Source organism: Pinus tabuliformis, chromosome Q, assembly GCF_031772625.1.
Source record: "Pinus tabuliformis cultivar Carrire ecotype Pingquan chromosome Q, CPIR1, whole genome shotgun sequence".
NCBI lineage: Eukaryota > Viridiplantae > Streptophyta > Pinopsida > Pinales > Pinaceae > Pinus > Pinus tabuliformis.
Window position 1 is genome coordinate 142552108 of NC_142296.1, and position 21664 is coordinate 142573771.

Sequence of the window (21664 nt, forward strand, 5' to 3'; positions counted from 1 at the left end):
GAAAGTGTCACCCAAATGCTTTTCGAACTCATCTTTCTGGGCTAAAAACTTCTCTTTGAGTTTTGATATCAATGCATGACAAATCTCGTCATTCTTGAGGAGCATATGCCACGAATCATTACATTCCATGCAGCTGGGCTTTTCGATGATAACTGGATCAGGAAATTCGGACTTCATTATCTATGCAATAGACATTTTTTTTCAAGAGCAATTGGATGCACAACTTTTGAAGATTATCTAGTGGAAAAATCATTAGTTTCTCATGGTCCAGAACCGTAAGGTGTTGTTGCTTTTGTTTTAATTTTTAGAGTGACCAAAATAGTTTCTGCCATAGTATAAGCAGAAATATCAAGTTCTAAGGACTCAATTCGCTTCATTGATATAAATTCTTATCCAAGTCTCATCTGAGAAGTAAATTGTCAAGATACAAATTGAAGTCGAGTAGAAATGAGTTATTTGTAGGTCGTTTTTACGAAAATTGGTGTTTGAAGAAACCCACAAAATCTCTGAAATTACTCTCAATTTCTAGAAACTGCCCGCGATGAAGTCAATTTGGGTGCTTCTGTGAAAAACCTAGACTACGGATTTTTGAAATTCTTTTTTGTTTTCCTCCAATAACCAACCAAAATTTACTTCCTACGTCCACCTTCAAAAAATTTACTTCCTAGGTCCACCTTCAAAAAGTAGTTTTCACAGCCAGTGACTTACATTTCAACATTCTCTCCAGGTATCAATTCCACCAAGTATTAAAGAACCTTTTCACGTGTATTGAATTCTTCAAAAGACTATTCAGAACATTATGGAAGCCCTTCGCATTGAGAAGCTCCATAAGTTGCTCGCAGAGTCATAGACGGACTCAAACTTCTTGCCTTTTCTGCTACAACATTTAATACTATGTTCTATTTATCACATAGAGTTCATGTAGCCAAAAGAAGACACCTTGTTGCAGCTTCTCCTGTTCCAAAAAGTTGGAAAAAAGAAATGTCCTCGAGTAACAACCTTGGTGTATTGGAATCCAACAATATTCTCAATATATCTATAGGTCGATTAAATTCAATTTCCATCATATCAAAAACAATAGCTCACCTTATTCTAGTGTGTTAATACTCAGTTTGCAGTTTCATCAAATGAATTTCACAGAGATAACATTTCAATGGTTTCGTCCTTCAGGCTACCTTATCTTGGTGCTTTACATGGGCACTACCTTTGATGAAGTATAATAGTTGTTGAATGATATACCTTGGTGCTTCGACTTGGATATTTTACTAGGCATAAGACAATTTAAAAACTTAGCATTGTTTTTTGAAACATTTCCTTGATTTGTTTGAAGGAGTTTTTGTTCTTTCTAGCTAGAAAAAATGATCTATAATATTTGGCTCCAACTGGGGACAACGCTTTAGCTGCAAAGCGCTGAGAACCCTACACCAGTGGCCTCTGGTTGGGCATGGATTCAAACCAAAACTGCTTCCTAAAAATTGACATCTCCCGATAGATTTATTGTTGGAATTTGCAAACTGAAAAGAGGAATGCTTAGGTATACACAGATTTCCAAAGAAACCATGTGAGCAACATTGTAAGAGAAATAATTTATTTTGCATAGTTGTCGAATGAAACCTACAAATAACATGACCTGAGCCATAAAACCTTTTCCAGAAGAGCATATCTATAGTTGGAAACCATTGATAGGCCAAAATATGTGTTTTTAAAAACTCAGAAAAATAAGATTCCATGAAGTCTGCCACTGGATCTTCAAAGGAAATTTTTATTTGTATTGGCCTTTGCACAAACTCCACTTTCAAGATTTGAATGTCAGAAATTTGACTTAAATTTGTTGTCGACAACCATTTAGGTTGAAAAGAGGAAACCAAAGTTTGTTCCCCGTAATTTTGATGCTTTTCATACAATGCCAGCTCTTGACAAAACTATTTGCCTTCTCGTAACAACACTTGAGAATCTCTACTAGCTCCTCCTTTGTTCATAAAATTATTAAAATCATGAAGATTATAACGATCTTCAAGGCATTCAAAGTGTTGTTCTATTTTCCTCCAAAGCATTTCCATTGTTTTCTAGGAGGACCTTCTTGTTTTCAACCTTTTATTTTCTTTCAATATGATAAGAAAGTTTTCCACAAGCCCATAGATTATCTTCAATCTCTTTTGCTTAGATAAACATATGCTCCATAGTGCAAGGATTCCTCTCCTTAAGATAAAAACCAATTCAAAAGGATGAGGCTTTGAATAGTACACCATGGCAACAGTTTCAGGAGGTTGAATTTCTTTTGGCACGTAGAAATAAAGTTTCTGAAACCTCCTATTAAATACAGTGATTGATTCACTGCTCTCCCTTTGTATAGTATGTAATTCTAAGAGATGTTTGTCATATCTAAGGAAGATTTCCTGGAAACCCTGCCATGAACTAATTGAACTTGTCTCTAAATGTTGGAACCATTGTTGAGCGTCCTTCGTAAATTATTTTAAATTTGTCCAAAAGGTACTCAAATTCTAACACATGTTGTTCAGCTGTAACATCATCATTCTCTCCAGAGAAACTTGGCAGAAAATTGAAGATTTTTAAAGGATATTGGTGAAGGATTGTGGGCAGCTCCAGGGGTTTAAATATTTCCTTGGTTTTGAACTGAAAAGCAGTGGATTGTTTATGAGGTAGAGTGACAGCTGCCAAGGATGATGAATAGTCTTCTTTATATTCATATCATGACTGGTTATCTTCAGGAATTGTAATACAGACCTCGTTTCTTTTCTCAAATTCAGGGGTTGAAAACATCCCAATATCAATGATACATGAAGAAGATAGGTTATCTTCTTTCAATAAAGAAAGTGATTTTTTGGGCTTACCATCTTTGGAGAATATAAAGTAGGAAACAATATTTTTGATGTGTAAGGGAAAGTAGACTACACAGCTGATAATAAAAAATAAAAATTCCTTGAAAAACCTAAAACTCTGATACCTGTTTTTTCCACATTGCTTCTTCATTTTCTTGTCAGCAAAATTTCTTATCCAATAAAACCTTCGTCAGTGGAGTCGCCAAGTGAATAATAAACAGCCAATTTTATATCTAAATCTTGTTCAACACCAAGAAATAGATATTAATACCCGGGTAAAAATAAATGTGTCTCCATTCCCCGACAATGGCGCCAAAAGATGTTATAACTTTTGGAGACAGTTTTTGGTTGTGGGGGAACTAGTGCTCGAGACATCTAAAGATCACTAAAAATTTTAGAAATGGTGTTTGGAGGCACATGCCATGAATTCTGCAATGAATTACCTAGTTCAGGAAACCTAATCTTTGAACCAGAATGGCTAGAAACAATGAGTGTTACAAAGCCTTAAATTAAAAATGTATAGCAAAAAATGAAGGAGACATAGTTTTGGCATAAGCAATTAAGAATCTATGCTTCAACTCTATAGAGAGAATAGTGGATGGAGAAGGAAAAGGATTTGTCCTTAGTGCAACTTTTTGAAATTTCTGGTGCCCGAATCTGGCGGAAAAATTTGAGGTGAAATCTTGATTTGCGTTATTTAAACTAGTTTTTTTAGTGTAAATATGGATTCATCACCCTCAAAAACCCCTATGGCACTTTGATTGTGCATGGGTTACCCATCAAGTTTGTGATTTCAATAATTTCCCACTGGATTTTAGAGAAATTAAACAGGAAAAACCCGCGGGAAAAGCTTCCAAAAAGTCGCACTAAAGACAAAGGAAAATATGAATGAGTTTTTGGAACATGGAGCGCTCATTAAGGGTTTCAAACTTAAAACACTAGAGTACAAAAGTAAATTCTTGAGTTTAAATTCAAACATCCTATTGCATCATATATCATTCCAAAGAGGAAAAACAGACATGGAATCACAGAGATTGAAAGAAAACAATTTGTGTAGCCATACTCACTACTGGAATCAAAATGAATTCTATTACTGAGTTCATGAGAGACTTCTTCATTACAAAATAATCATGACTCCCTTTATTCCCAACCTCCGAACCCCTTGAAAATATCATTCCTGGGTTTTTATTTCTACCCCCTAACCTAACTTTGCTAACTGATTCTTGAAATAGTTTCGAGAACTATTTCTCTATTTTTATAAAAATATTTTTAGAATAATTTAAATTTAAAAAAAAAAAATAGTTTTAATATTATATATAATATATATATATATATATGTATATATATAATATTAAATAAAAACCTTTAAAAATAAAAATCTACCTCCGTTTGAAACTTTACAATACGAATACATATCGGGCCTTTAATTCTCAACAAGAATTACAACATGTTGATGTAATGAAAGTTGATGTCGGTCCAGCTTGCCTAGCGTACAAAAATGAAGTAAATGCAATGTAAGTTGACAACGCGGGGTCCCAATTGTTATTATGTGGCATCACTAATTCAAACCATAAAACTGCTTACGGGAGCACCTTGATGGTTTCCAGAATATGGTCATTCTTGAGGAGCATATGCCACCAACCATTACATTCCATGCAGCCGGGCTTTTCAATGATAACTAGGTCAGGAAACTCGGACTTCATTATCTGCGCAATAGGCATTATTTTTGCAAGAGCAATTGGATGCACAACTTTTTAAGAATATCTAGTGGAAAAATTGCCAGTTCTCATGGTCCAGAACCGTAAGGTGCTGCTGCTTCCGTTTTATCTTTTAGAGTGACCGAAATAGCTTCCGCCATAGTATAAGCATAAATGTCAAGTTGTAAGGACTTAATTCGCTTCATATCTAGCTTCACTGATATAGAAGTAAATTGTCAACATACTTATCGAATTCGAGCAGACATGAGTTATTTGCAGGATGTTTTTACAAAACCTGGTGTTTGAAGGAACCCACAGAATCTCTGAAATTACTCTCAATTTCTGGAAATTGTTGGCGCTGAAGTCAATTTGGGTCCTTCTCTCGAAAAACCCAAATCGCAGATTTTTGAAATTTTGCTTCATTTTCCCACAATAACCAACCGAAATTTACTTCCTGGGGCCACCTGCGAAAATTAGTTTTCACAGTGAGTGATTTACATTTCAACATTTTCTCCAGGTATCAGTACCACCCAGTATTCAAGAACCTTTTCAGGTGTATTGAATTCTTCAAAAGACTATTCAGAACATTATGGAGGCCCTTAGCTTTGAGAAGCTCCATAAGTTGCTCACAGAGTCATAGCCAGACTCAAACTTCTTGCCTTTTCCGCTACAACATTTAACACTATGTTCTATGTATCACATACCATTCATGTAGCCAAAAGAAGAGACCTTGTTGCAGCTTCTCCTGTTCAAAAACATTTAAAAAAATAAAAGTCATCAAGTAACAACCTTGGTGTATTGGAATACAACATTCTTTCTCCTGTTCCAAAACATTGAAAAAAAATAAAAGTCATCAAGTAACAGTTCTATGTATCACATACAATTAATGTAGCCAAAAGAAGAGACCTTGTTGCATCTTCTCCTGTTCAAAAACATTTACAAAAATAAAAGTCATCAAGTAACAACATTGGTGTATTGGAATACAACATTCTTTCCCCTGTTCCAAAACATTGAAAAAAAATAAAAGTCATCAAGTAATAGCCTTGGCGTATTGGAATCCAACTATCTTTGCAATATATCTATAGGTCGATTAAATTCAATTTCCATCAGACCCATCATGTCAAAAAAAACAGCTCACCTTATTCTAGTGTGTTAATACTCAGTTTGTAGTTTCATCAACTGAATTTCACAAAGATAACATTTCAATGGTTTCCTCCTTCAGGGTACTTTATCTTGGTGCTTTACATGGGCACTACCTTTGATGAAGTATAATAGTTGTTGAATGATAGACCTTGGTGCTTCAACTTGGAGATTTTACGAGGCAGCAGACAATTTAAAAACTTAGCATCGTCTTTTGAAACATTTCATGGATTTGTTTGAAGGATTTTTTGTTCTCTCCATCTGAAAACACTGAGCTACAACACTATGAGTTTTGATGATGCATTAATTGATTATCCCTTTCCTTGCAAATTTCTTTCCTTAACTATATGTTATTTAGAAACTCGTGTAATAGTATATTTGTTGACACTTGAATATTTTATTTTGGCATGACCTACATAATATTTCTTTTATAGCATGATTTTTTATGATTGAAATAGAGGCAGGGGGAAGGAATAACAGGGCTAGGGATAAGGAGGTATAAAAGGCCTAGGGTTTCTTTACATTTTGACGAAGATTCATAGGAATCAAGGCAACTACTTCAAACTGGGATTTTAAATTTACAATGTCTAACTTGTTTCCCATCCTCCACAGCTTTCCATCCATAACATGCAAAGTATTGGTATCCTAGTGCCACCTCACATTTTTGCACCACTGTAGTGTCTTCCAATGATGGTTGGCAGAACATCATTTAGCCGCAATTGTTACATTTAGTTCATGGATTTCCAATAGCTTCATTGCCTCCTCCTTCCCCCCTCTTGAACCTCATGTGCCGCATCGCTCACAGTTGGTTTCCTCTCGTGTTGTCCCCACAGCACAACCAGCAGCCCAGTCTTCCGGGACTACCTATCAACCTCCTCCATCCATTTCTCAACCTTCTAAGCATACCATTATCCTTTCTCAACCTGTTGTCAATCATGAAAAAAAAGGCTCATGTTATGAGATCAAACTCATCTCATGGTTCTTCTCACTTTATCACATCCCATCCCCGCCAATAGGAGAAGCAAGTCAAGAGTGCTCCCTCTGACGGGCTAGAATGAAAACTTATGGATGTTTTCAACTTGAGTTTTATTTATGGATGGTCATGCTTCATTTTTTCTGTTGTCCAGATTATCTTCTCAACACTTATTTACAGTATGATTGGGAACTGATGATAGATTTTGTATGTATATGTGGATATTTTACATCCTTAGCTTATGGATGGAATTTTTTTGGGGATTTTGTGATACATATGTTATATATTTTTAGGATGTATGTATATTTTTGATGGTTTATTCATTGATTATCATGGTTCCTAATGATAGAGAGATAAGGAATATGTTTGGGAGATACAAGGTGTTCATCTAATTTCTTGTTTGATGATGATTACTGCAGCATGTATTTGCATGGATGATGATAATTTTTTTCATAATGGATGCTTGGTGGTTGTGTTTACTTGTGCATTTTTTTGGCAGAGTTATTTAATTTATTTTATGTTATTTGGAGGAACATGGCAGATATGGTTTATGATTATTCAATTATTTACAATTAAAAGTTATATCGAGAAGTCATATTAGATGACTTATTTTATGGAATACAAGAGTCCCACCTACCAGAAAAATTACATATAATATATTATAAAGCTAATCCTATTAGACTTCCCTTTATAAATCCCACCTCGAATTATAATCAACACTTGATTAGAAAATATATGATAACAAATTACCTAAGTGCTTCAACTATCTAACCACTTTGAGGAAGCATAAAATAGGATTGGGACCTATGAAGGGGAGAGAGAGAATATTGTAATGAGAGGCATGCATTAAGTTTTAAGTTGTCATTCATTCCTTTCGTATTTTGATATTCTATGAGTTACAAGAAGATGAACCAAAGGTAGCAGCAGATCATTGTCGAAGTGAAGATACTTTCAAATGACCAACTCCACTCATCCTTTGGACATATTATTTTAGGTAACTTGATTTTCTGTCTTTTTATTTGTTGTTTGAAGTGTTGAAATATGTAACTAGGTTCGGTCTTCATAATGACATGTGTAATCATGATTTTATGTAATTAATGTAAAGAAGAAAAATAATAATAATAATAAATTATGCTTGAGACGTGGGTTTCATGCTCAAGGAATTTTACTTTTATAGATGAGGCTCCCATTGTGAGCTACTAGGATTGGTCATTAAGTCATCAAGTCAATTGAGTCTTTGTCATGTATGAGAGACTCGTCTTGGGCATGTTACATATGTATTTGAGTCATTGTAAGAGTTAAAAAACCCTCCAAGACCAAGTCCAAAGCACTTCTAGCAAGTCGGCCTTCAAATGAAGCATAAGCCTACACCAAGATGATATGTCGACCTAGGATCAAGTTAATTCAGCCTACAAGCATGAGGAAGAAGTCTATATATGGGCACTCGGCCTCATTCAAGAGGCATTATCTCTCACTCAAGGAGTTTGAGCACAAGGACAAAGAGGAAGCCTCTCATTCAAGAGAAGAAGAGAAGATCAAGGTCGAAGGAAGAGCGAAACAATTGCAGATTTGTTTTGGGCCACTTTATGTTCACATGTGTGAGGATATTAGGTTGTGTATCTCTACAGTAAGACCGAATTATAGTCATCAAAGGAGGGTCGAATCCAGGAAAGAAAGAGATCCATATTGAAGGTTGAATTCATAAGGAAGGTAGCCCTAATTCAAGCGAAGAGAAGGAGGACTTAAATAGCCCTAATTCGGTCACTTGTCAGAAATTGTAGTCAACTACAGGTAGCCAAAAATTGCATAGATAGAGGCTAATAATTTCATACTTGAGTTGCATGATCAAGGGTAAAGAAAGAAGGAGAAGTTGCTACATCTACAAGAAAGGGTTGAATTGGTCTTGGAGGGGTTGTTAGTCAAGGGTCTTGGTCTTGGAATTCATCAATTGAAGATTCTATAAGAAGAAGAACTCGGTGGGTTTTCCTCTCAAGATTGGAGAGGTTTTTTCTCTGCATAATAGCATACATATGGTGTCATTTGTCTCATTGTTCTTTATAGTGTGGTAATTTTTTGATGAAGAAGAACGCATAACAATAATAAAGTAAAGAAGAACCTAATTAAGAAAAGTAAAAATTCCTCACAAGCAGTGATCATTTCTAAGGAAATCATCTCATCTCTCTGCCCTAGATTTCTCAACATGAAGGTTTGGTTTTTACTTAACTAGTGTTAATAGTAATTAATCTTGTAGAGAAACAAGTTGTCTATTATCCTATCAGATCATCTAAAGGTGTTTGAAGGTTGTCTTTTCTTTTATTTTCTTTCCAAAACTTTTGTATATGGTCTATTTACATTGTAGAGGTTTAGAATCTAATTTGGTCAAATGAATATTTGTGGGAATCTACCCTTGATTCTATCCTACTCACTGACATTTGATTAATAAATCATCCTTATTTTTCTTTATATTCGTTGTGTATACTTCTCGAAAAATTTCATATTTTAAACATTTTATTTTCTTTAATTTATAATTTGACATAGTTGAGGCTCTACAATTGTTTGAGGCCAAAAATCCTCAAAATTCTTATTACTCTTTAAATATGATTTCTATTTTTAGTTCGCTGATTTTTTTTCGTACAGATTTTTACTTTAGAACTTTTGTAAAGTTTTGGCAATATTTTGTAAATATTAAAGTTTAATTCCATTTTCTATCCAAATTCCCTGTAACTAGCCTTATTTGATCATTAAAAATTTGTAAATTCCTTTTAAAGTCAATCATAGCATTAGGGCATAAATTTTTGGGTAGACATGTCCCATTATCTGACCCTCACTAGTGAGATCTGAGGGTTTAGTTGAGGGAAGTATAAAAACTTATTCTTGATCAACAAATTTTTTGTGACCATATTGGGGAACGATTAGTTCCTTTTTTATCTCTAATATATCTTAAATTTATGACTATCCATTCTCTTGAACACCCTAATCTTGGATTTCGTCAGCGTGATCAGACTAACATTGTTAATTCATTGTTTGATTTCATCCTTTGAAACGCTACTCCCAACAAAGAGTGTGCTAGGAATTGGGCAATTATTTCACGAGATACCCAATTGCAAGAACAACGAGAATCTTTTCAAAGACAAATTTGCGAGCGTGAAAACTTAGCCTGTGGATAGTCAATTCATCAATACCTCTCATTAATCTCATTTCAACTTAATAAATGAATATTCGATCAAATCAAAAACATGTTCTCGTTCCACAATTAAATGATCAAAGGCACATCACCAATTATTTAATTCATTACATCTTGCATAGCACACCTACTATTAATAAATTAAATCAAAATTGGGTTGTAGTTGCACAGGAAATTGAAATTACTAATGAACAAGAAGTTATAATCAAACAAGAACACAAACATAAACGCCAATGCATACATGTCCCCCGCCAATGATTTTTGTATGAGTAGTGAACCTTGATCCTCTAGATGTATCAGAGGTGAAATTCCTTAATATATTCCTATTGAAAAAATTCAAAGACATAGGGTTATCTTAGAAGTTGAAGCTCGAAATCGGTTCCTCTAAAATATAACTACCTCTTCTAGGACTATCTCTCTCGCAAAATGTATAATGTTTGGAACTCAGGTATAATCTTCCTCCAGAACCCAGGGGGGTCCACAGCCTCCAGGTCTTCCTCGTCAATTTATGGCTCAATTGTCACTCCAAAGATTTATATTAGGTTAATTTATTCGTCTTTTACTCCTCATCAATCAACCCTAATGCTACAAGGTTATTCGCAAGTACAACTTGTTTCAATTTGAAGAAGATCTTAACACCAAATCTTGGCATGTAAAATCCCCTTTAAAATTAGCACTAGCTAACACACCTCTTCCAAAATTTAAAGATCATTTACCTAAGTTCTTAGCTAACATAACTATCACTACGAACAAGCATTTAATCACATTTCTAATGTTTTCCACAATATTGGGGAAAATGATAATGACATATGCATGCGGTTGTTTGTAAATTCCCCTCAAGGGAGAGTTGTTGTTGATTTTTTCAACTTTCCCTCTATTGTCACCCGAATTGTACAACACCGCGATAACTACTCAGGGCAAGGGTTGTCACTATGATCCTCACCCACTTTGTTCTAGCTATCTCCCAACAACAGGGTTTGGGGAGTAGTCCCTATGAAATGAGGTGAAGGAAAAAAATTGGAAACCAATTTGTTTGGGAGACACGGATAAGTGACTTAATTACTTGGCTAAATTGAGCAAGATTAATTATTAGATTAGATTTTAAGAATGAGACCAGTGCCTTAAATGGAGCCACAATTCTTGCTTATGGTAAATTGAAATCAAGTGACCAGATGGACACTCACTACTTGAATGATTAACTAACCTATATGATATGCAAGTCCTAGGACCTATGTGAGGTGCAGTGATCTTGGTTGATTTTAATTATATGCCTAATATAAGTATGGCCTTCCCTTAAGTATTTTGAAGTTGGGCTCCAATGTAGGTTGTGGGAAGGAGGCCAATAGGAAGCAGGCTAGGGCCTGATTAACGATACCTTTTGTTGTGCTCCTATCACCCGATGCATATGGCGTTGTAGAGACTGTGGCTTTGACGACCACAAGGTCACCGTGTTAACCACTGAAGAGTTGCTAAGCCCCTCAAGCTAGGTGAGAAGGGTTTCCCTAGATTTATATCAACCTAGCTTATGCTAGGAGGTAAGTTTTAATGCAAGCTAGATCTAGGATGCTTATGCAAGAGATTATGAGTGAGATTATCTTGAGTTATGATTATTTAAGATACTTAAGTACTTAGTGTGAATTATCTTATAACGAGAGTACTTAAAAATTATGTGATGGCTTCTATCTCAGCAAACCATGACACTGGTACAAGGGAACATCAAATCGTTGATATCTCAGCAAACCACAGTGTTGGTACAAGGGAACAGCGAATCATTGCTATCTCAGCAAACCACAACGCTGGTACAAGAGAATAGAAAAAAAAAAAAATTCCCTAGTTTCAATGCCTACAAACACAAGTGTTGTTGCAAGGGAACAACAAATCATTTTTCTAGTTCCAACTTCTGCAAACACAAGCATTGGTACAAGGGAGGAGCAAGTTGTTTTTCCCAGCCACACAGTCTGTAAAAACACAGTTTAAATATCCCTTCATAACTCCCAAACCAATGATATTTTTGGAAAATCACTTGCAAGTTACTAAAGAGACCCTGCTTTGCACAAAACCCAGATGCCATAATTTCGAATTTTGTCTTCCTTTGATTAGAAATTGACCCGCAAATTTGATGACAGTTTTCCCTTACGAATTTTCTTTCTTCTATTGGCTTGATACAGAGTGCTCTATATTCTCAAATCTATAATTTAAATTACTCTTTCCAATACAAAATCTTGGATGCAAAGAAATGGATTAGAAGATTAACTAAAATGTGATTCTCTAGGTTCTCATTTAAATGTAAATAACAGAGAAAATGCAGTGCATGAATTCCTCATTCAACGCAGCAATTTAAATACCAAATCAATTTCAATCTCCAGATATTAATATTATGGTTCACAAACCTCACAAGAGCATATGCAAATAATTGTCTCACACACACTTACAAATTTGATTTGCTGATAAAGAAAACCATTAGTCTAAGAAATGTTGTTCAGTTAACTTCAATCTCACACAGAGAAAAAAAAAGCAGCGTACCTCTCTCCCACACCAAAAACTTCCAACCAAAATGTTCCTCCTCTCTCAAAAACTAAAAGAAACTGTCCAAGAAATGAGTTCATGGATGTGAACCAATTTCCCTTAGCCCTAACTACCTACTAGCTATAAATTATTTATTTTAACTAGATATTCCTAACTAATATTAACTAAATATCAAAAACTTTTCACAAATAAACTTTAAAATGTTCTAGCCTTGGCATGTGACCAATCCATCACATTGTTAGGCTCTTGGTATGACTTTAATAACTTATGATTTTTGTCTGTGCTTGGCCTAATGCACCTACATCAGACTCCCTAAGAAAGAAAATTTTTATGAGCTCCTGCTCATAAGATCTTCTATAGAATGACCTACTTTATGTAGTCTTGCTTCATCCATCCAAGTAGAATCCTCCATCGGACAGTCTTTCCACTTCACAAGATACTACGAGTATTCTTTCATTCTGGTCTTCTTGGAAACATGTATATCCGAAAAAAATTCAACCTCTAAACTCTTTGCCATAGGCATTTTCTTCAACCACTATTGTTCCTTCTCTTCATCCTGGTCAAGATTCCTAGAAGCTTGATCTGCATCACCAACTATGTAGGGATAGAAATTTTCTACATTAAAAATGGGTGAAATGCCAATTCCTAGAGGTAACTCCAACTCATAAGCATTCACTGAAAACTTGTGGAGGATCTTACAAGGTCCTATCTTCTTCATTTTCAATTTTTTATATTCTCCCCTTGGAAACCTCTCTTTTCTTAGGTGAGCTAGGACCACATCTCCCACTTCAAAGTTTACCTCTTTCCTGTGTAAATTTGCTCGTTGCTTGTATCTTGTAATCTTTGTTTTACTTGCTCATGCAGCTCACTCATGGTTGTTGCAAAATCCTCTCCATCAACACTTCTATGCTCAAGCTTTCCCAAGTCCCTTAGCTCACAAATTCCCCTCGGATGCATGTCGTACAAGATCTGAAATGGACTCTTTCCTATGCTCCTATTTGGTGAGTCATTATATGCAAACTCGGCCTGGGCTAGCACATGATCCCATTGCTTTGGTCGGTCACCTACTAAACTCATCATCAAATTACCCAAAATCTTGTTTACAAGCTCTGTTTTCCCATCAGACTGTGGATGATAGGCTGAGCTAAAATTTAGCTTAGTGCCAAGTTTCTTCCACAAGGTCCTCCAAAAATTTCCAGTGAATCTTGTGTCCCTGTCAGAGATTATACTTTTTGGCCAACCATGCAACCGAACAATCTCATCAAAAAACAAACTAGCCACATGGGTAGCACCACTAGTTTTGAAACACATAATGAAATGATCCATCTTAGTAAATCTATCCACAACTACAAGGATTGAATCATTACCTCGTTGAGTTCTCGATAAAACTAGAACAAAGACCATACTCACTGAATCCCAAGTTCTATTGGGAATGGGTAATGGCATGTATAATCCAGCATTCTGACTTCTCCCTTTCGCATGTTGACATACCCTACACTTACTCATGTACCTTTGTTCATCTGCCTTCATCGTAGGCTAAAAATAGAAGTGGCTCAGTTGCCCAAGTGTTTTCTCAACACCAAAGTGTCCAACTAACCTTCCATTATGCTTTTCTTGGACCAAGTTTTCCCTCATTGAGAAATTGGGAATACATAGTTGATTGTTCTTGAACAATAGCCCATCCCGCAACATAAACTCTTTCCATGGATTTTTTTCCCTATTGACTGGATTTTTACACGCTGCAATAGCTTCTTTAAAATCAACATCAATGTCATATAAGTCCTTCAAATAATCAAAGCCTAAAATTTGTATTTGACTTTCCTACATGATTAAGCATCTCCTACTCAAGGCATCGGAAACCTTATTTTCCTTCCCATTAATGTGCTTCAAAACAAAAGTGAAATTTTGAAGGAACTCCACCCACTTTGCATGTTTCTGATTTAACTTATGTTGTTTCATAATGTATTGTAAGGCATAATTATCCGTGTATAGAACAAACTCGTTAGGCATCAAATAATGTCTCTAATGCTTCAAATCTTGAACCACCGCATAAAATTCTTTGTCATAGGAAAAGTATTTTTGTTTTGACTAATTTAACTTCTTGTTGAAATATGCAACAGGCTTATCTTCTTGGATCATTACAGCTCCAATGGTTGTCCCACTAGCATCACATCTCACTTGAAAGGGATGATTGAAGTCTGGAAACTTCAACACCAGCTTCTCAGTGATCTTCTTCTTCAATAGTTGAAAAAGCAAATCTGTTGTTGTTGTCTAATAAAATGGCTTCCTATTCTTCTTGATGGTGTCAATGATAGGTGCACAAATGCCACTAAAAATCCTAATAAATTTTCTGTAGAAGTTGGCCAAGCCATGAAAACTTCTCACCTCAAAAATTTTCTTAGGTGAGGGCCAATTTACAATTGCCTCTATCTTCTCCGGATCCATTTTCAAGCCATCCTTAGAAATGACAAAACCCCAAGTATACAAGCTCATTCTTCATAAAAGAACACTTCTTCATGTTAATCAACAACTTTTCTTGCTTCAATCTCTCTAAAACATACTTCAAATGTCTCAAGTGTTCTTCTTTAGTTTGATTGAAAATTCAAATGTCATCCAAGTAAACAATGACAAACTTACCAATGAACTCCTTCAAGACTTCATGCATCAGCTGCACAAATGTACTGGGTGCATTTGACAAGCCAAATGGAATGACCATCCACTCATACAAGCCTTCATTAGTCTTGAAATTTGTATTCCACTTGTCTCCTTCTCTGATCTGAATTTGATGATAACCACTTTTCAAGTCAATATTTGAGAAGTAAGTTGCCCCACCCAATAAATCCATCATATCATCCATTTGTGGCAATGGAAACCTGTAACGAATGGTGATCTTGTTGATTTCTCTAGATTCAGTGCACATTCTCCATTCTCCACCCTTCTTTGGACTTAGTACTGTAGGTACGGCACACGGACTCAAACTTTCTCTTATTAGTCCTTTGTCCAACAATTCTTGGACTTGATCCCTTACTTCCTCATTCCCTTTGGGTGTCATACCATATGCAGCCTTGTCCGGAAGACTTGCTCCCAATATCAAGTCTATCTGATGACTGATGCTTCTTTTGGGTGGCAATTTATCAACTACAATATCAAGAAAATCATGCAACAACTCCTGAACTTCAATAGGTAAATCTACAATTTCAGTGCGCAGAAGTACTACCTTTGGCTTGAAAATCACTGCATAGATTACCTCTTCTTCTTCCATTTGTTGTAGAAATTCTGTTCCACTAAGAAGTAGTGCTTTTGGGCTGCTTGTTTCAGTTGTACCTTCCTCTTCTAATGGTACAAGAGTGTGCTTGATGCCATCCCTTTCGAACTTATAACAATTGTTCTCTCCATCATGTGTCACCTTCCTATCAAACTACCATACGCGACCCAAAAGGATGTGACAAGCATCCATTGGCATTATGTCACAGAGCACCTTGTCTTTATACCTTCCTATCTAAAACTCAGCTCCACTTTGTTCATGCACCAACAATTGGTGTCCTTTTTGCAACCACGATACCTTATAAGGTGTGGGGTGCTTAATCCTTTTCAATCCCAATTTTTCCACCATTTTTGGGAGACTAGATTGTCCATATTTCCGCTATCAAGCACCAAATTGCAACATTTTCCTTTTGCCTTACACAATTTCTTTAATAAGTATTTTCTTTGGACTGGTTCAGTAGTCTCCTTTTCTTGTTTTAATAGGACTTTTTTCATCATCAACACCTTTCCAGTCTCTAGCACATTCTCTACCTCAGGTACTTGTGCCTCTAATGCTTCAGTTTGAGCTATGTATGCACCTCGTTGTTCCATATTGTCATTCTCAGGACATTCAAAAGATAGGTGACCCAATTTTTTACATCTGTAACATCAATAGACAGTCTCTCTGCCTCTTCCTCTACCTCTACCTCTACCTCTCTGGTAAGGTCTTCCTCCTATGTTGCCACCTTCTTTTTCTAACTGCCCTTGCTGATTTGAGTTGCCTTCATCATTCTTTTGTGGAGGAAACTTTCCTCTTCCATTTGTCCCTCCTTTCCCTTCGGAAAAACCACGTCCTCTGCCAGAGCTTTGCTTCCTAGCTATCTTTCCTTCTTCCTTCAAGGCACACTGGTATGCTTCCTTCATTTTCCTTGGAGAAAGTATTTTGATTTCATATTGGATATCTAACCTCGAACCATTGATATACCTTGTTGTCTTCTCCAGGGTATCTTCTACATAGCCTACTCACAAATTCACCTTGTAAAATTGTTCGGTGTATTCTCTCACTGTCATCATCTTTTGTTTAATATTTTGCATCTATTTGTAAAGAGTTAGTTGGTAATCCTTTGGAAAGAACTTACTCTTCATCTTTTCCACCATTCTATCCCAGCTCTTGATCAATGGCTTGTCCTTCTTCCTTCTTTCAGCCTGTACATTGTCCCACCATAGTGTAGCATGGCCTTTCAACCTTGTCACAGCAAACTTGACTCTCTTATCCTCGTCAATTTCCTCATACTCAAAATACTTTTCCATCTCACTAATCCAATCTATTAGATTCTCATCTTTCAAACTGCGATCGTAAATAGAGATTTTTGGCTTTTGCCTTGAATTTGAGCCCAATACTTCTCTCAACAACTTAATCTCAGCAGCTTCTTCAACAGGTGTTTCTCCTTCTTCTTCAAGTTCCTCTTCGGCATCACTAACATTTCCATCTTCAAGGTCTCGTTGTATCCCTACTTTCATGGCTTCTAACTGAACTTGCAGACTCCTTATCTCTTGCCGGATTTCTGCATTACCCACAGGTCTGCCTCCACGACCTCGTGCCCTTCCTTCTCGCATATTCATCTCTCTATACTATAGAGACCAACAATGTTAAGGCTCTGATACCATAAATTGATGGCTTCTATCTCAAGAAACCACAGCGCTGGTACAAGGAAACAGCGAATCATTTCTATCTCAGCAAACCACAGTGTTGGTACAAGGGAATAGCAAATCGTTGTTATCTCAACAAACCACAGTGCTGGTACAAGGGAACAATGAATCATTTTTCCCCAATTTCAATGTTTGCAAACACAGGTATTGTTGCAAGGGAACAGCAAATCATTTTTCCAGTTCCAACTTCTGCAAACACAGGCGTTGGTGCAAGGGAACAGTAAGTTGTTTTTCCCAGCCACGCATTCTGTAAAAACACAGTTTAAAGATCCCTTTGTAACTCCCCAACCAAGGATATTTTTGGAAAATCGCTCGCAAATTACCAAATAGACCCAGCTCTGCAAAAAACCTAGATGACATAATTTCGAATTCTGTCTTCCTTTGATCAGAAATTGACCCGCAAATTTGATGACAGTTTTCCCTTACAAATTTTCTTTCTTCTATTGGCTTGATACAAAGTGCTCTGTATTCTCGAATCTGTAATGTAAATGACTCTTTCCAATACACAATTTTGAATGCAAAAGCACTGGATTAGAAGATTAACTTAAATGTGATTCTCTGGGTTCTCATTTAAATGTAAATAACAGAGAAAATACAGTGCATGAATTCCTCATTCAACACAGCAATTTAAATACCAAATCAATTTCAATCTCCAGATATTAATATTATGGTTCACAAACCTCACAAGCATATATGCAAATAATTTTCTCACACGCACAAATTTGATTTGCTGATAAAAAAAACCACTGGTCTAAGAAATGTTGTTCAGTTAACTTCAATCTCACACGGAGAAAAAAAAACAGCATACCTCTCTCCCACACCAAAAACTTCCAGCCAAAATGTTCCTCCTCTCTCAAAAACTAAAAGAAATTGTCCAAGAAATGAGTTCATGGATGTGAACCAATTTCCCTTAGCCCTAACTACCTACTAGCTATAAAATCATTTCTTTTAACTAGATATTCCTAACTACTATTAACTAATATCAAAAAAAATTCACAAATAATCTTTAAAATGTTCTAGCCTTGGCATGTGACCAATCCATCACATTGTTAGGCTCTTGGTATGACTTTAATAACTTATCATTTTTTTATGTTCTCGGCCTAATGCACCTACATCATGATGAGATGACAATCTTGAACAAGATAAATTACTTTAGAGACATGATGAGGCTCATCAATGGGTAAAATCTATGGACCTTAATGCACCTCCAGCTTACTAAAATCAACTCTTCTCATAATTCTTTACATGTTTTAATTATATTTTGTTTAATGAGATGAGTAAAAGTAAGATGTCATGTCTAGTGGTCTAATGTGCATTGGTTGTAGGTTTTGGGAGAAAATTGTGGCTAATTAGGGCACAGGAATTCGAATGAGACAAGCAGGAGAGATTATAGGAGATAGGATCTCCCTCCTTAACTCCTCACTCACTCGAAGATCCCTCAATCAAATCACACCAACTCGGAGTTGCAAGAAGCCGAGTCATGAGGATCATTGGCAGCCAAGCCAGTGACAGTTAAGAACCAGTTGATCTCAAGATTGGGATAAAAGCCTCCCTAGATTTAAGGAAGTTGTTGGCAACTTTAGTTGTATAAAGAAAGAGGCCTAGAGCCTCATTAGGATTCGGATCTTTTGTGCAAGATAGCTAAGCAGCTTTCGAGTTGAAGGATTGTGACCAAACACTTTTATGTATTTTTGATATGTTAATGAAAATGAACAGCATTCCCTTGATCCAGCACTGATTTGAATCAGAGGGCTGAAGCTCTTGGGTTAGGGTCCAACCCTAGCATCAAAGGTTCCTCTTGTTGTATATGTATGATCGGGCTTGTACTCATAGTTAGGTGCTACATTGATTTATGTGTTGTTAGTTTGCAAGTACTGGTATGTTTTATTAGTTTTCTTCCATTTGTGGACAGTTCTAACAGTAACATTATAGAGATAAGAAAATATTCAAAAAAGGTTGACAACAAGTGGATCTTACCTCATTTCTCCCTTCTAGGGATCATGGCATGAGGATCATTCCCCATTCAGCCCAAAAAAGACAGAATTCTGGTTTCTTATGAAATTTAGGGTTTTCTGCTAATTAGGTCATCATCTTTCAGTTTTATAAGAGAGGGGTTACAATTGACATTTCTGATATCTTAGGTATTGCATTGATTTCATGTTGCTTTCATAATGGTTTCAAGCATTCCCATGTATGAACTTGGCAAATAAATGATGAAAATTTTGTTTTCTTCTATTCAAGTAAACCCTTCTTGTTTTGAGATGAATTTATGGATAAATGCCAACAATGATGTATATGTTGCAGGGGTTTCTACATTGCAGGAAGACCTCATATCATCATCCTCAGTCGAACCATATCCACCCATGATCGCCAAAAGCCACTAAGGTCTCAATTCGAATTATCGTTTTACAAGGAAAACTTGCCATGCTCATTGAGCAAATCCAACCATCATAAAGCTTTGGTTTGAGTTCTGAGTGAGTTCCTACCACTCCCTTGCCTTATTCCCTCCTTACTCACCTTTTCCAAGCTCCATCCCACCTTTTAAACCACTCCCTATGCTTTCGGCCTATTCCTGTAGGAAAACAGGGGATCCTGTAGGTGAACTAGGACATCCTATAGACATCCTATAGGAAAACCTGTAGTGGCAAATTGTGAAAAAAAACATCACTAAAGCTAGGAGTAGACCCCTTCTTGCCCTCCAAGCCAGCTGAACCATTGCACTCATCTCCCTCCACACCTATCTCACCTGCCATGCAACCAAGAAGTATTAGCATTTACATTTTTACAAAAAGATAAAGAGAAAAAGGTCTTTATATTTATTCATGCATACAACAGTTAAGTGCCTGTTTAGATCAGAATTCATGCTTAGACTAGTTAAGACTTCACATGTTAAATTTGAGTTCTTTTGCAAGCAAGGTATGTTGACAAATAGTTAGATGAGTTATGTTGTTTTGTACGCATTTCTTTTAGTCTTTCATTACTACAATAAGTAGCATTTCAATTCTCTCAATTAGGGTAAAATTATCCTCTCTAAATTGGTAATCAGACTTCTTCTAATCAACAAAAGGTTGGTTTGAGAAACCCTAGTGGTCTATCGCCCCAGCTCAGTAGTGACAAAGAGTGGACCCATTACATCTATTTGTGTATACAACACTATCACCTCCAAGTTTATACGAACCCCGGGTTGATGAAGTAAAGTTGGTAGCCCCAGGAGTTGCAGCATCCTTGCTACAATATTGGTGCTCATCACTTTTTTCTCTTGGTTTCTTTGATGGATACAAGGGCAACATGGTTATGAAAGGTATTGGTTGAGGTGTGGTGAGGAAAATGGTTTTTTTTTTTTAACATTCAAACATAATCTTATGTCACCACCTTGCCATTGGGCTGCTCCTCCTGTATTTTTCAAGACCTCCGGTAATTCCTACAGGAAACCCTTGTAGTATTACAGGGAATCCTGTAGAAAACACAGAACTGCTTGAAATGATCTTGAGTGGAGTATAGATGGAAGACTAGGGGCATAATGGAGGATATGAGATGGGTGAAGTAAAACATAGTTTTTATAGGGCCTAATGTCCTCTATATGTTGTGTTCATCTTCCTTTTGCTGACCTGCAACATAGAATTGTTAGTTTTGTATATTTTTCTCTTTTCTCTTCTTTTTTTTTTTGAAAAATAACTAGTCTGCCTCCAAGGAGGTTTTCATCCTAGTTGCCTGCACTAGGTGCCTCAAAAGAGGTTTTCACCCAGAGATCTTTTATTATTATTTTTATTTTATTTTTAACGCTCTTGGGCCGCCTCAAGAGGTTTTCAACCCAATAGTTGTACTCAGGTGCCTCATGGAGGTTTTCACTCAAGTCTTTTTATTTTTATTTATTTTTTTATTTTTTCAAGGACTTGGTGGGGTGGAAGATGAGACTTGTTCAACCACCATCAATGTCTTGCCAATGCTATTGATGAATTTCTGCTTTGATAAGGGCTTTTTGTATATTTTTAATATGTATCCATTGGTAAGCAAAGGTATAGCCTCTGCATCAATGGTCCTTATTTGAACAGCACCATTATCATGACACTTTTCTATTACATAAGGCCCTAACCATCTAGTCCTTAACTTGCCTTTGAAATCTTTGTACCGGGAATCATACAGCAAGGCCCAATCGCCTTCTTGAAACTGTTTGTCTTTTATATTCTTGTCATGCCAGATTTTCCTTTGTACTTGAGTCACTTCTATGTGCAGGAGGGCATGCATCCTAAATTCATCTAACCCATTCAACTGGAGCAATCTTTCTTGTTGTGCCCTTGTGATATCTAGATCCAGTTGTGCTGCCATCCTTAAGGTGTTGTATTCAAATTCA

General features: G+C 36.2%; 1 long non-coding RNA gene across 2 annotated transcripts in view; it reads right to left on the reverse strand.

Annotated features, from left to right (window-relative positions):
* Positions 1-4205: 4205 nt before the first annotated feature.
* Positions 4206-21664, reverse strand: part of LOC149218650 (uncharacterized) — a 60570-nt gene continuing 43111 nt past the window's right edge. Inside the window, exons 2-5 of one of the 2 annotated variants that reach the window (XR_016248636.1) lie at positions 5419-5459; positions 5242-5282; positions 4425-5001; positions 4206-4325 (exon numbers count right to left, since the gene is read on the reverse strand). This is a non-coding gene — a long non-coding RNA (uncharacterized LOC149218650). Of the gene's footprint in view, positions 5002-5241; positions 5283-5418; positions 5460-21664 lie in introns of both variants that reach the window. The other variant, XR_016248635.1, reaches the window with a different exon arrangement.